The sequence below is a fragment of the Anser brachyrhynchus genome, assembly GCF_964034855.1.
Source record: "Anser brachyrhynchus genome assembly, chromosome: 6".
Classification (NCBI taxonomy): domain Eukaryota; kingdom Metazoa; phylum Chordata; class Aves; order Anseriformes; family Anatidae; genus Anser; species Anser brachyrhynchus.
Genome location: NC_137700.1, coordinates 38634485 through 38647666, shown reverse-complemented (window position 1 = coordinate 38647666; position 13182 = coordinate 38634485). Strand labels below are relative to the sequence as shown.

The 13182-nt window shown below is 41.0% G+C and overlaps 1 protein-coding gene across 1 annotated transcript in view; it reads left to right on the top strand.

Annotated features, from left to right (window-relative positions):
* The window catches only part of PRLHR (prolactin releasing hormone receptor), a 53938-nt gene that overhangs the window by 7818 nt on the left and 32938 nt on the right, over positions 1 to 13182 (top strand). Inside the window, exon 2 of the mRNA XM_080598523.1 lies at positions 5500 to 5575. The gene's annotated coding sequence lies outside the window, so the exon portion shown is untranslated. The remainder of the gene's footprint in view (positions 1 to 5499; positions 5576 to 13182) is intronic.

Genomic DNA, 13182 nt, shown 5'->3' with positions numbered 1-13182 from the left:
TATCTACAGTCCTTAGAAACAAATGATTTTCTTTTAGTAACCAAGATCTCTGATGTAAAACAGGAAAATTCTCTATTATTGGAGCGGCAATCTTTGCATGTATGAGGGCAACGTGTTGATGGAGCAACACTCACTGCTCTCCAGCTGAATTCAGCGGGCAGTAACAGCACCCCACCAGGGCTGTCCTGGCTCTCCTCTCTCACTGCCACATGGCCTAATGGAAAAATAAAAATGAAAACAAGTGTGCAGATGTGGGCAGGAAGGACTTTTGGCCACCTGTGAAGCAGGTAAGCACCTCTGGGAGAAGGGTGTCTTTCCCTGTGGCTACTTGGGGACATCTGCTCTGTATCCCTGCACGGGCTGCGTCATAAGTTAGGAAGATAGGAGAGAGAAAAGGATCCAGTTCCTGGCCATTTGGGGTTTGCTTCTTCAGAAGAGCAAAGGCAGGGTACATCACTTCCTTGCAGCATCCCTGACACAGCCTCAGGCACTCAGAACTGGGAAGGTTCAGGGTTTCCTCCATTCGTATGCCCTGATATCCCTCGTGCAGACCAGCCATGATTTATAGTTAAAACCCATTCCTTTTAGGAATGTTACAACACAGAGTAAGCTTATTGTTTTAGCAGTGTGTCCCACGTTAACTTGAGAAAGGCATTAGTAACATGTACGTGATCAAAACACAGTTGGCTGACTGCTTTGTGCTGTCGGATGTGAAGGTAGACATCACTCAAGAAGATTTTTATTTCTTTTACTCTGGTTGTTTTGGTGCTTCTGGCCACTGAAGATGGCATAAAATTTCCTTGGAGTGGATTGAAATTTCTCAGAAACGAGAGTGAGTGTGCAGCACATCTGAAGCAGAAGAGGGAATAGCCTGCTGAAATAATTGTCAGTGCCCAACTGGTATTCCAGAGTGCATTCTAATGATCACTCACAGAGAAATTGGTTTTATTATTCCTTTGGGGCCCATGGTTTACTCTGAGCATTTAATAAAAAGATTGCCAGAGAGAAATCCTATTTTTACATTATGTGGTAGGCCTAAGAAGGTTTCATATATTAACAGTTTGCTTCAGTCACCACACCAAAATAATAAGAAAACCTGTTATATGGATAAGATTGGTTTAAACTTTTATGTCTAAATCTAAGAGCATGTGAAGTGATATTAATAAGCTGTGAATAAACTCCCTTGCCTTCAGATCCTGGCCCTATCTCGGCTTTTCAAAATTCCCTGAGGAATATTGGAGGAGGACATTTACTAAGAGGTCATGCAATATTTCATGTTTGGCAATTCAGCTTTACAGGAAGGTCTATTGGATCTACGTGTGGAACTTGCCAGGGAAGAAATACATGTTGCATAAGGTACACAGGTGGAAGACAACTTTTTATTGGACTCCAGTCACAGAGAATTTACAAATGTATGAAAAGGGTAAGCATACAACACACATGCTGTATGAAGAATTTAAGTCTGATAAGTATGGTTGTCTTTTTGATACCCGTGCATGTTATACTGTGGATAACACGTACGGTAGGGAAAATTCCTATTGATTAATATGGGCTAAAATTCTCAAATTTTCAAATGCTTCAATGCATGACCTATTCATTGATACATGATCATGAAAGTAGGAATGTATGGAGCTCTGTCTGACTTCATGTATTGTAGCCTTAACAACAGGTACCTTAGCATGTATTGTAGCCTTAGATGTTATTGATCTGTTCAGTTTTCAAGTTTTGTTTGTTTCTGTTTTGTGTTGTTATAGCATATTCTACTTGGGCCTACTGACAGAAAAAAAAATCCTTCTTGAAGACAAATGAATATTCTGTGTAACATCTGGAATTCTAGAATTATTTCTGTTCTTCTAATACGCACTAATCAGATACTAAAGTCTAGTAGACATGATTTTCCTGTTCTTAACTTTTTTAATATGTGCAAAATCAGAGCTTGGATGCTGACATTTTAATTAATGCCATATTCCAGAGATCTCACTTCTCTTCTTCTGTGAATAAGACTAGAATCTTGGTCTTAGCTTTTTGTTTTGTTTAGTTTTGTTTAGTTTTAGTAATGCCCTTAGCATTGAGTATTTAGAGTCAAGATCACTTGAAATCAGTGGAGAAATTGTGATCCATTTCAATGGTTTTTGAAACAGAGCCATGAAGACTAGCTGAAACAAGGGCTAACATTTCAGGAAAACCACAAGCTATATAGCTGAACTTTGGCAGCACATAATTAATTACCGAAATTCAATATCATATTGCACAATATTTGGCTCTTTACTTAAAAACCATTTTAAAAAAAATGTTTCTATACACCATTGCAGGATACATCTTAAAAGTCATTGACATGAAGGAAAAGAATGTCTTTCATTATGTTCAGAATTGACTTTTTTTAAATTCCCATCAGAGGATAATGAAAACAGCTTGTATTAAATTATTATAACTCTAAAATATTCCCTGGCATATTTATCTTTCAATATGCACACTGCTGTCTTGTGGAAATATTATATAGTGCAAGGAAGACCAAGAATAGTTGTGTAGCAGTGCTCCTGAAAACTGAGATGGAAAATCCCTAACTTCCTCCAGTCACACAGTTCATCTCCAGACCAGTGTATGATACCCTATTTGATATGGTATTTAGAATGACCAAATCATGAAAATTTCCATGAAAATACCCTCCTAACTGCTTTAATGAAAATCTAAACAGTATCTAAATAATCAATCCAAGGAGCTTACAGAAGCCACAGTGACTTCAATTCCTTGAGAAACTGTTATCTAGCAGAGTTAGCAATAGGAATGGTTGAATGCCAACACATGAGAACAACAGCAAATCTGGTTTATAGTTTGCAGTTGCTCCAAAACACAAAGCCATAAAATACTTTGTGGAGATTGGCCTCCTGATCTGCTAAATCTTGGCTTAGTGACTCAGGCAGCAATCTGTTGAGGCTTATGTAGTATATAACAATCAATCTCCCAAAAGTTTTTTTCTTCGCTTTTACAATCATATATTTTTATTCTCACAGTTGTCTGAATTTCATAAAAATAACATGACTTTATTGTTCACTGTCAAGAAGCTCATCTGCTGAAGACAGGATAATAAAAACATTTGTAATTTCTGTTGTAATGAGACTGGAAGGGAGGAAAAATCAGAGGACTGTTGTGATTTTTCTCTTTCTCTAGACATCTACTTCTATCTTTCAGTTTTGTTCTTTAGGATAGACTCAGAACAACGGTTTTTATCTAATCTGCAGTCAAGTATTGAATGAATCATAGTTGCCCCTTATTGATCAATAGCTTAATCATATAAAATTAGTATTAGTCGTTCTTCCAAAGAGTGAAATAATAAGTATTAGAGAAGAAAACAGGAAATAGCTGGAAACCTATAGCAGCATAATGCCGATACGTGAATTTGCATGTCTCGGTCCTGTCTTTTGCAATTCAAGCTCTAACACTTATATTTTCACCTTTGGACTAGTTTGGTCTGCATCAAACTGCAGTGCCCTAACAGTCCTGAAATATCTCTAACACTGGTTGGGAGAGGAGATAGATATTCACCACACTTCGCTTTGCCCACCATTTCTCAGGCACGCTCCAGGACAGAGCTGGCGGTGGGGAGCACTGACTGCTGCCCAGGCAGGGGATGGTGCGCACCCTGCTCTGGAGGGGTGGGCAAGATGCGGCTGGAGGATAGCTTTGCTAATCACAAAGGTCTTAGGTAGTTCCTGAAAGGACATTACCAACCTGAGGACACTTGAGAGTGGAAAAATTAACTGATGATATAGAAAAGAGAATTGCAAATACTACTTTGGAAATCAATGCCTAAATGTACAGGCTAGCACTGAAGGACATTTCATGGCAGAGTAGTAAAACTGGTACAGCAAGGACATCAGAGAAACTGAAAAGGAACTGTTAGACCACAGTTTACTGGATTGAAATTTTTATGATCTGATCATGCATTCTTTTATCTGGTTCATCCTTCAACCCATCACATTTCAGTGGAAGCTCCCAGTGCAAGGTTCTTCAACTAATTGTTTACTTATTTGCATTTACTCGTTAGCTCATGTGAATCAAGAGGCTCTTTAGAGTCCTTACGGGGACAAATGTTGGATCATGGAGCCAGCCCAGTCTTTGAAGGTCAGTTCCAGCCATAAATTGATGTTTTTCCACAAGTGGTACTTTGCAAGTATAAAACAACTTGCTCGTCTTTGTGTCTGTCTGGTCAGAGCACCCCAGTATGCCACTGGAGTTAATAGAAGATTTGCCTGCAGGACTTGGTACTGAAATCTTTTAAAAATAGCCAGCAGGTTTGTTTTAACCAAGCCGTAAGACATCTCCATCTTGCTTTCCCTGGTGAATGGAATATATTAGAGGATCTACACAAAATCCTTATCTCTATTCTCAGTACTTAAACAACCTCTAAACTGAGATATTTTTTCACTTGGTAAGGAAAACAAAGATGTGAAAAACTCTTAGATTGCATGATGAATTGCTGAGTAGGTGTTGGGGGGTATGGAAAAGAAGGGACGGTTAAGGATTGAAAAGATTTACTAACTCTGATCTGTGATAATAAAAGCATGCTTTCAGCTTCTGAATGTACAGCAAGCAATGGCCCCCTGGAATAACAGATAAGAAAGTGAAAAATGGATCAGATGAAAATAAGACTGATAAAGGGAACCATAATTCATTTAGATCTGAATTGTTGCCCGAAGTGTGTTCTTTGTTGGTAGATTAGCTTTGGAAATAGCAAGACCCTTAAAGGAAAGAAAGGCATGAATTCTGATGTGTGGAGTACTGGGGAAGAATAATGGCCTTCCTGTACTGAAATGCATGTTCTTGTGTGCAGGTGCTGGGACACTGGGAGGGGGCTGATTAGCAGCACCTTGCTTTTGAGGGGTCTGAGGTAGCACCACTTATCCTGGTGATCACAGGGCAGGTGGTGGGAACTAATGGAAAGACAGCATTTATAGGATGATGTCCTTACCACTGGGGAGGCCAGTTGACATGGGACGTTAGACTTCTGGTTCCTCTGGCTGAACCTGTAAGCCACAGAAACTGCTGATTTCCAGGAGCTTTCTACAGCATTGGACCACTGGGGCCAAGGCTGGCATGGCCAGTGGGTGTCTTCCTTAGGGAATTTCTGTCAAAATACACTGGCTTGACATTGAAAGAGGAAGCATTTCACAGGGCACAGGGATCCACGTAAAGTAAGGAGTGAGTTACCTGGAGCTTGTCTATTCACCAGCTTTTTTTCTCCTGTAGTCAGGTGTTGAAGGTGACTGTCTTCATGATCCGTGTAGTTCTACCCTTCATGTCTATGCTGCAGGCTATCCCTTCTCCAGCATAATGCTTCATATTTACCACTTTTATATCACATGCTATTTTTCTCAGATCACTTCTCCTGTCTGACAAGATCCTTTTGTATTCCAGCCTTACCCTTGAACATGCCTGAAGCCAGCTCCAGATGGTTGTTGAATGCATTTTAATAGGCATCCTTTCTCATCTATTATCCAGGTCCACACTAGAAGTACTGGATGGGGCAAGATCCTTCTCCTCGAAATCTTACTATGTAGGACGAGCATGTTTGACAGTGAGTATTGCTGGATGTGTCTGAAAAGGATTTTGCACCTTAGTCTTTATGTTTTGCTCTAGAGAGAGCATGCTTTTTAGTTTGTTCATACAAGAGCAAGAAGTCCTCCTGAAAGTTGGCATGTGTGATAGTTTTTGCTCCTGCCTATCTTTAAGGCTTGTCATGCAGTCAGAAAAAGGCATTAAATTGGTTTGCTGTGATTGATAAGTAATACTTTGACATGGTTTATCTCCTAGTTTAACTCTAGGTCTTCAAGAGCAGTAAACTTTCTGAGGCTATGCTGATGGGTATAATCCTTTCGCTCCTTTTTCAGTCCCCATGCATGCCTGTGGCCATTCTCCAATGTGATGAAACAAGTTTCTTGTTAGCATGTATTTGATAGAACACAGTGAACATAACAGTAATTAAAATCTCCTTGAACTTTGATCTCCTGTTCTTTCTCTCTTGCCAAAAATGAATGTTTAAAAAGATGGTTTTTTTTTACCAGTACTTTGCAATATAATTAATGTTTTCCTGACCTGCCTTTCATGTGTACCAGTGTCACCTCTCACCTTCAGTCCTGTGGAGAATTGCTGTCTGCTCTGAGAGTGCAGAAATCTGGAGTGGTTCATTGTGTACTGAATAAATCAGAAAGGATGTCTTCATGCTGGTCCTTGATGCAGTGCAATCTTTATTCTGTCTGACCTTTTCCCTATTATCTTATACCTTCCTCAACTTGTTTATCAACTTTTCAGCCTCCTCATTAAAGCTGAGAAATTGTGCAACTCCTGAGAAAAGGCTATGAATATTGACAAACGCTTGAAACAACAGATCTCTTTCAAAGAGAAACTGGAACTGGTTTACAGGCCCTGAGAACAGTGTGGGTTGGCAACGTACATCCTATTCTCACTTTAGGCTATCATGTCAAATTCCCAGGTAGTGAAATCTCATCACAAGGTGGCGGCTTGGAAAACATCACACAGGCTTTTTTCTCATCAAAGAGCAGGTGTTTTCTGCTCTTGTTTGCTTCATGTTCTTTACCCTGAGAGATAAAAAAGAATATGCTGTTAGACCATACATGAAATGTGCATCTGGGAATCAGCTTAAAAGGAACCATGGAAGGAAACAAATAATAAAGCTTAGGAAAAGAACAGGCAAAATTAGAGGGAAGTGAGTAAAACAAAAGCAGGAGGTATGTTCAAGAATCCTGCTTTCTACCCAGGTTCCTGCTGACATACTTCCTGGGCACTGACGACGAAATAACCGCAGGGGAAATGCCTCTTTCCAAAGCCTCTGCCTGCTTCTGTAAGGGCAGGGTGGCCAAGGCTGTGACATGAGGGTGTCAGGACACATTGCAGGTACCAAAAGGAGGACACCAATGCACACAAAACTATTCAGTAATGAATAGTCAAAATTCACAAAGAACATAAGGTACATGCTGGATGGTGAAATATAAACAGGAAAGCAGTACTCAGGGGGGAAAAAAAGGCTTAGGTGATTGCTGAGCTGGAAGCTGAGTATTCTGAATAAGGTACACAAATATTTAGAGCTATTAAGAAAGAAACAAAGGAAAAAAAAATCAAATCAAGCCTCAGGAACATGAGCTCTGTAAGCTGGATATAACCCGTGGTGCCATTTCAAGCCACTTGAAGTCACGCTATTATTAAGAAAATGCAATAGTACTACAAATATGTGTATTAATAAATACTTTACTAAATGCATTTTAGAAAACTCTTTAGGTTTCAAGGAAAAACTTCCCCAGGAAAAGGACAGATAGCCCACAAAAGTACTACTTGACAGGAATGACATGGTGAACAGTTTAAAAGCCTCTGAATAGTTCTTTGAACCAGGAGACCTAGGTAACAAAGACATAGAAGGGCCATAAATATTTTATTCTAGGACACGATGTTCTTCTATTGACAGTAATAAATACATGGAAAATAAACTTATTAAAGGTTAGGTGGAAAACTATTCTGACAAGGCGTTCTTTGCAAATGTCATCTGGCTTCATGAAGTTTCCAATTTGGGTATAATGTTTTTATGTCCTTTTGGCAAGAGCATAAAAATACAGATGATTCATGTATCAAGATTTATTAACGAGAAATGCAGATGACATTTTAGACTGAAAAAGTTATTTTGATTATTTGCAATTAAGGGGAAATTAAGTTAAAATGGCCCCACTCTGAAATCAGCATCCAAACGAAAAGATTGGAGTCTAGATTTAAGTTTTTTGTGTTTGGAAATGAGATCCCATCTGATGAAAATATGAAAAAAATCACAGCCCTTGCCAAAATTAAGCTATGGAACAGTCAATTCATAGCAGTTGATGAGAATTATTACATTTTGTATCTTGACTTTTCTCTCCCTCTTTTCATCTCTTGAATCGATTATCCTTTTGTTGCATTGGTTGCCAGTGGAAACAAGCACATTTTAAAACAGCCTCTGCTTACCCTTTGCAGTCTATCTGGCAAAGGCCAATAGGGCTGATATATATTCAAAAGCAAGAAAAAAAAATCCAGCTGTTAGAATTTTTCTGATGAGCAGCTTCTCCACCGCACTTATTTCAGCCATCATCTTGGAAAACTCCAGGATCTTCTAGCCAGCTTTTAAATTACCTTGGGGATTATTTTCTAATTGTCACTCAGATTAGAAATCCAGGTGATGGGATGGACCCAGGTGTCTCTTTGCAAATGATTTGTGGAATTGAACTGAAGCTGAAACAATGAAGGATAATTCACTTTTCACATTTTTTTTACTTTGAAATCTTTCCATACCAGCCAAATATTGACAAAATAACTCTTTCCAAATTCAGTATATTATTTGCCTGCTTTTTTATAAAATCATTATGTCACAGACTATTTGCCAATGAGAATGGGATTCTGCAGGAGACAGACTTGATTTTGGCTGAATTTCTATTTAACCCTGCAATCAGCTATCAGAACAGAAAATGTACAGATTTGGGGAGTGGAAGAAGCACAGGAGGATGAGCAGAAAACCAGTGCTTTGGTTTATCCCAACAGACAGCTAAGCACCACACAGCTGTTCACTCATTCTCCCCACCCAAGGGGGATGGGGAAGAGAATTGAAAAATAAAGGTTAAAAACTTGTGGGCTGAGAAAAAGACAGTTTATTAGCACAGAAAAGAAAGGGAAAATAATGGCAATGATAATGAGAAAAGAATATACAAAGCAAGTGATGCACAATGCAATTGCTCACCACCCACTGACTGATGCACAGACAGTCCCTGAGCAGTGGCCCCCAACCTCATCCCATATTTATTGTTCAGCACGATACCTTAAGGTATGGGACGTCCCTTTGGCCTTTCTGGGCCAGCTGTCCTGGCTGTGTCCCCTCCCGGCTCCTTGGGCACCCCCAGCCTCCTCGCTGGCAGGGCAACATGAGGAGCTGGAAAGTGGTTTTCCTTATTTGACTAAGGTGAGGACAGGATAGAGTCTACCAAAATGTACCCATAATTTTGGGTCCCAGACTTTCCCTCTGCTGGGTGGCAGGACTATGGTATCAAGCTGTCACTGAGCCCAATTTAATTTCAAGCGGAAGAGGCTTCTCTTGCAGCAGCTGGATTTGGAGCAGGCCCTGAGGTTCTGGCCCAGGAGGTACCTGTACAGACAACATGCTCTTAATGTGTCTTTGAATCTATTTATTTAAGGGATTATATACCACAGGGTGGCTCTGTCGGCTGGAGGCAGTGCCTTAGGATTTCCCTTCAAGTCCTGTTTCCTAAATTTAAATTACCAGGGTGTAGCCTGATGGGATATCCTGACAGAACTTTTCAGATTTGTGTGGCTTTCATCTCTCAGTCAGAACAGAAATTTTCACAGAGTACAGATACTATGTATTAAAATTAAGGATTAGGCAAGAGCCCATATTTTTGGCATTGTCTGATGACAAACGCAAACAAGCTCTTTTTATTTATCTAGCAATCTCAGCCCCTGGCTAAGAACACTCGGTTCCTTGCTGTGTCACCGGCAGATGGATGTGAGTCTGGTTTCCATCTCCTTTGTAAAAGAGTATTTGTCACAGATGAGAGGACAGCTGTGCTCTGCCACTCACATCTACCCCTTCACACCTAAGGCAGTGTCCCGCAGCATCCCCACCACTGCCGTAATCCCGCAGGGGAGGTCCGGGCAGCAAGCAGCAGCCCCGGCAGCGTGAATCTATTTAATTTCAGGGCTCGCCGTGCTCCTGGAATGAGAAGAGCAGTGTTTATGCAGGTTGTTATATGGCATTTCTCCTTCTCGCTTGGCACGGTGCCCTTCGAAGGCATGTAGCCACCTGTTTGAGCGGAGCGCTGTGAGGGGAGGACTCTGCTCACCAGCAGCCGTCCAAGGGCACGGCACACGGAGTGCGGGCACTAAGCTGGAGCTGAGAGAGGAGGATCTCACTCCTGCTCTGCTGACGTCCGTGAGCCTTTGTCAGGCTGCATCGCATGGTGGCTGGCCGAGCACTTTGGTTGTAAACAGGATGGAGGAGGTGCTGCATGCAGGAGCAGGGTCATTATCTGAATGGTGCTTTGGCTCTGTAGGCATGACAACACCGGGGAAATTTAAAGTTAATGGAGGGACATGAACTCAAAGCACTAAAATCAGTGTGCTGACTGCCGTGGTAGCATGATTTACTCAGGTCCAGTAGCTCTGTCTGTATGGATGGACACAGAGCATGCTTTGCAGTAAATGGCTGACATTTTAAGAGTGGAGGTTGCCAGGTGTAGCCATGAGGGCAAACAGTTTTTTACTTCAAAGTTTATGCCCAACAAAATACTTACAAGTTCTGGGCTGCAGGAGCTGCTTTCCTCCATCATCTTTTTCCTGATAGTAGAAATATCCTTTATGAGATATCCTTCACAATACTAAAATAACAGTGGGGAGGAAAAGAGTAGGAAAAGCCAATGGTTTTCCACCTTTATCTTTTGTTCCTTGCAACCATCTCACAAGATGCTGTTGGAAACCACTGTTTGAGAAGGGTTCAAGCTTGATCGGGAGAGCACCCAGGCTACCAGCTGGGCTGCCTCACTGATGAAGAGATCCTAAACCTGCGGATGCTGCTTCAGCTTTGAGCAATAATCACTGCTGTGCAATGTAAGTACTTCCAAGCTGGAATACCAAAAGTTGCAGTTAGATGACTCAGCCAGTTAAATCCACTGTGGATCGAGCCCTGTACGATCACAGGTACAAATTGCTGCTTGGAAGGCACAGGCTGGGTGGTAGAAAATATTTTCATGAGAAGGGGGCAGCACTGGGATGGGTTGTTCAGGGAAGCTGTGAAATTCTTGGAGGTTTTCAAGCCTGCATTTAAAACAAACCAAAACAAACAAGCAAAACAACAATGACACTGCTGAATGGATATATTGTGAGTTTTCTTGGGATGTTGTTGGTAGGTGACCTTCAAAGGTCTTTTCCACCAACACTTCTTCAATGCTATGAGCAAAAGCCTGAAATGCAGGAAAGCTAGACAAATTGTGCCATTAATAACTTCTACCTTTACTCCTGAAAGGCTCAGCAGTCCTGGGGTGAGCTGCTGGTGTGTGTGGGAGCAGCAGAGGGGAAGGTGTTGGAAGGTACCAGCAAAGGAAATTACCTGCAGTGGGGATGAGACTCCGGAGAGGGCTGGGTGCTTAAGTGTCTTTACCAAAAGGCTGGGGGGGGGTGCGTGTGTGTGATCTTTGAGTACAAAAGTCACTGCAAGGTTGAAGGGTTTCTCGAGAGTAAGGGGAGGACAGAAGTTACTTGCAAATTTGAGCTGAACTTTAGAAATAGATTCTGCTGGAGGGGAAAAAAAAGTGTTAAAAAAACCCACCAAACAAACATGTTAAAACATGCTTAAAAACATGTCTCTCTTCCACATTTGGAAAAAGCTTCACTACAGAATTGCCCAAATATTTTGTTTTCATGATGTTTTTCCCCAAAAAAGAAACTTTGACTTTCCATACTGATGTGGTATATTTTGGTGATTGAAGAAAAGCTGGAGTAGCCCCCAATAGGCAAAGCATCACCCAGAATGAAAATTTTCCTTGTTTACGTTTGGTTTGGTTTGCTTGTTTTGCTCCAGTCAAACCCCTCTTTTCTTATGTTTATCCTAAATTTTTAGAATCATTTCATAATTCTTCTCTCAACCTGAAAAATCCATTATTCATCCAGCGAACCGGAATAGTCATCGTACCTGACAATGTATTAAGCTGCAATTCTGTTAACATGAACTGCAAAGAAGCAGCTGGTAATTGGCAAAGCAGAAAAGTGAAGGGCTGTGCCTGCGGGATAGGAGGGGGTGGATTTGAACAAGCACTTGAGAGCATCAGCTTTATGGGCTTATAGGGCTTTAGTGCTCTGGCACTGTTCTTTACACCTACCAAATACATTGGTAATTGGTTGAAACTATGTCAGAAGCATTCCCCTGTGTGAGAAGCTAGTTATATTTGAGGCACAAGCTTCTTCGTGCTTGACTCATGCCCAGTTTGCTTTGTTTCGAAGGATGGTGCCAAAAGCTACACACCTAGCAAATCTTAGTCCTGAGAATAGTGTGTCAGTCTCTCAAAAGCATGACTTGTGCAAGTGGTGGGTTGCTAATAGCTAACTGCATTCCCTGTGGTTGTGTATATAACATGCACAATATGAAGGCAGCGTACAGGGGAATGTGTCACACTGTGAGGGACTTCCCAAGAGAAGCACACAAAACAACTCCGCAGAGGTTTGATATGTTTGCAGACGAGGTGCGTGGCATCCTGCGTGTCACACCAGGCACTGCGGAGTTCCCTTGTACCAACTGCTGAAGACAAAGAAAAGACACAACCAGCACAACAAAACCAACAGGGACATCAAAAGTGGAGCAGCTTAAAGGGTGGTAGCTGATCACTCTGAGGCAAGGCACAGTAATTTTGGTGCCTGTATGCAAAAAATGGACCCCTTTAGAATCCACTGCTGGGATTTAGGAAGGTGTGCGAGAGCCTGATATTACAAGAGTCGAATCTTGTAATAATAATAAAAAGTTGCACATATTACTTAAGGAGGTTTTTTCTTGTTATGGATCAATTTAAGGTTTTTGCTTGTTATGGATCCATTTAAGGACTTCAAACAGTTCCATCTTTGTCATGGCATACAATAAATAAATCCAACAGATGATAGGAAAAACACCATTTTTTTTTTAATTTATAACTGTCGTTAAAACAGAATGAAACAAGACACTAAACCAACCTGCAAAGATTTCTTATTTATTTCAGGTATTTTGCACAATTAGCAGGAAAAATCAACAGAACTATGGGCCAGACACACAGTCTGCTATAACCCGTATGAAATTTTACCTGTGGATGTGGGAGCAGGCTCATATAGAAGTAGAATTCTTGCCTTTCCTCACCTTAAAATAAAACTGCTCAGTCCCTCTGCTGTGTGGTAATCTCTATGCTGAGAAGATGTACAGATGGAGGAGGTACGCAGAGAAGAGACAGAGTGTGATGAGGGAAATGTGCCTTAATTCTGTGCATTGCTGCCTCATTCAAATAGCATGGGGAGTGAAACACACTTTGAAGTAGTACAATGAACATACGTCATATTCTTGAATTGCTTCTGCTTAGCTTTTTAATGTGTCAATACTTGTCCCAGTACTGGTCTTTTGTTTAG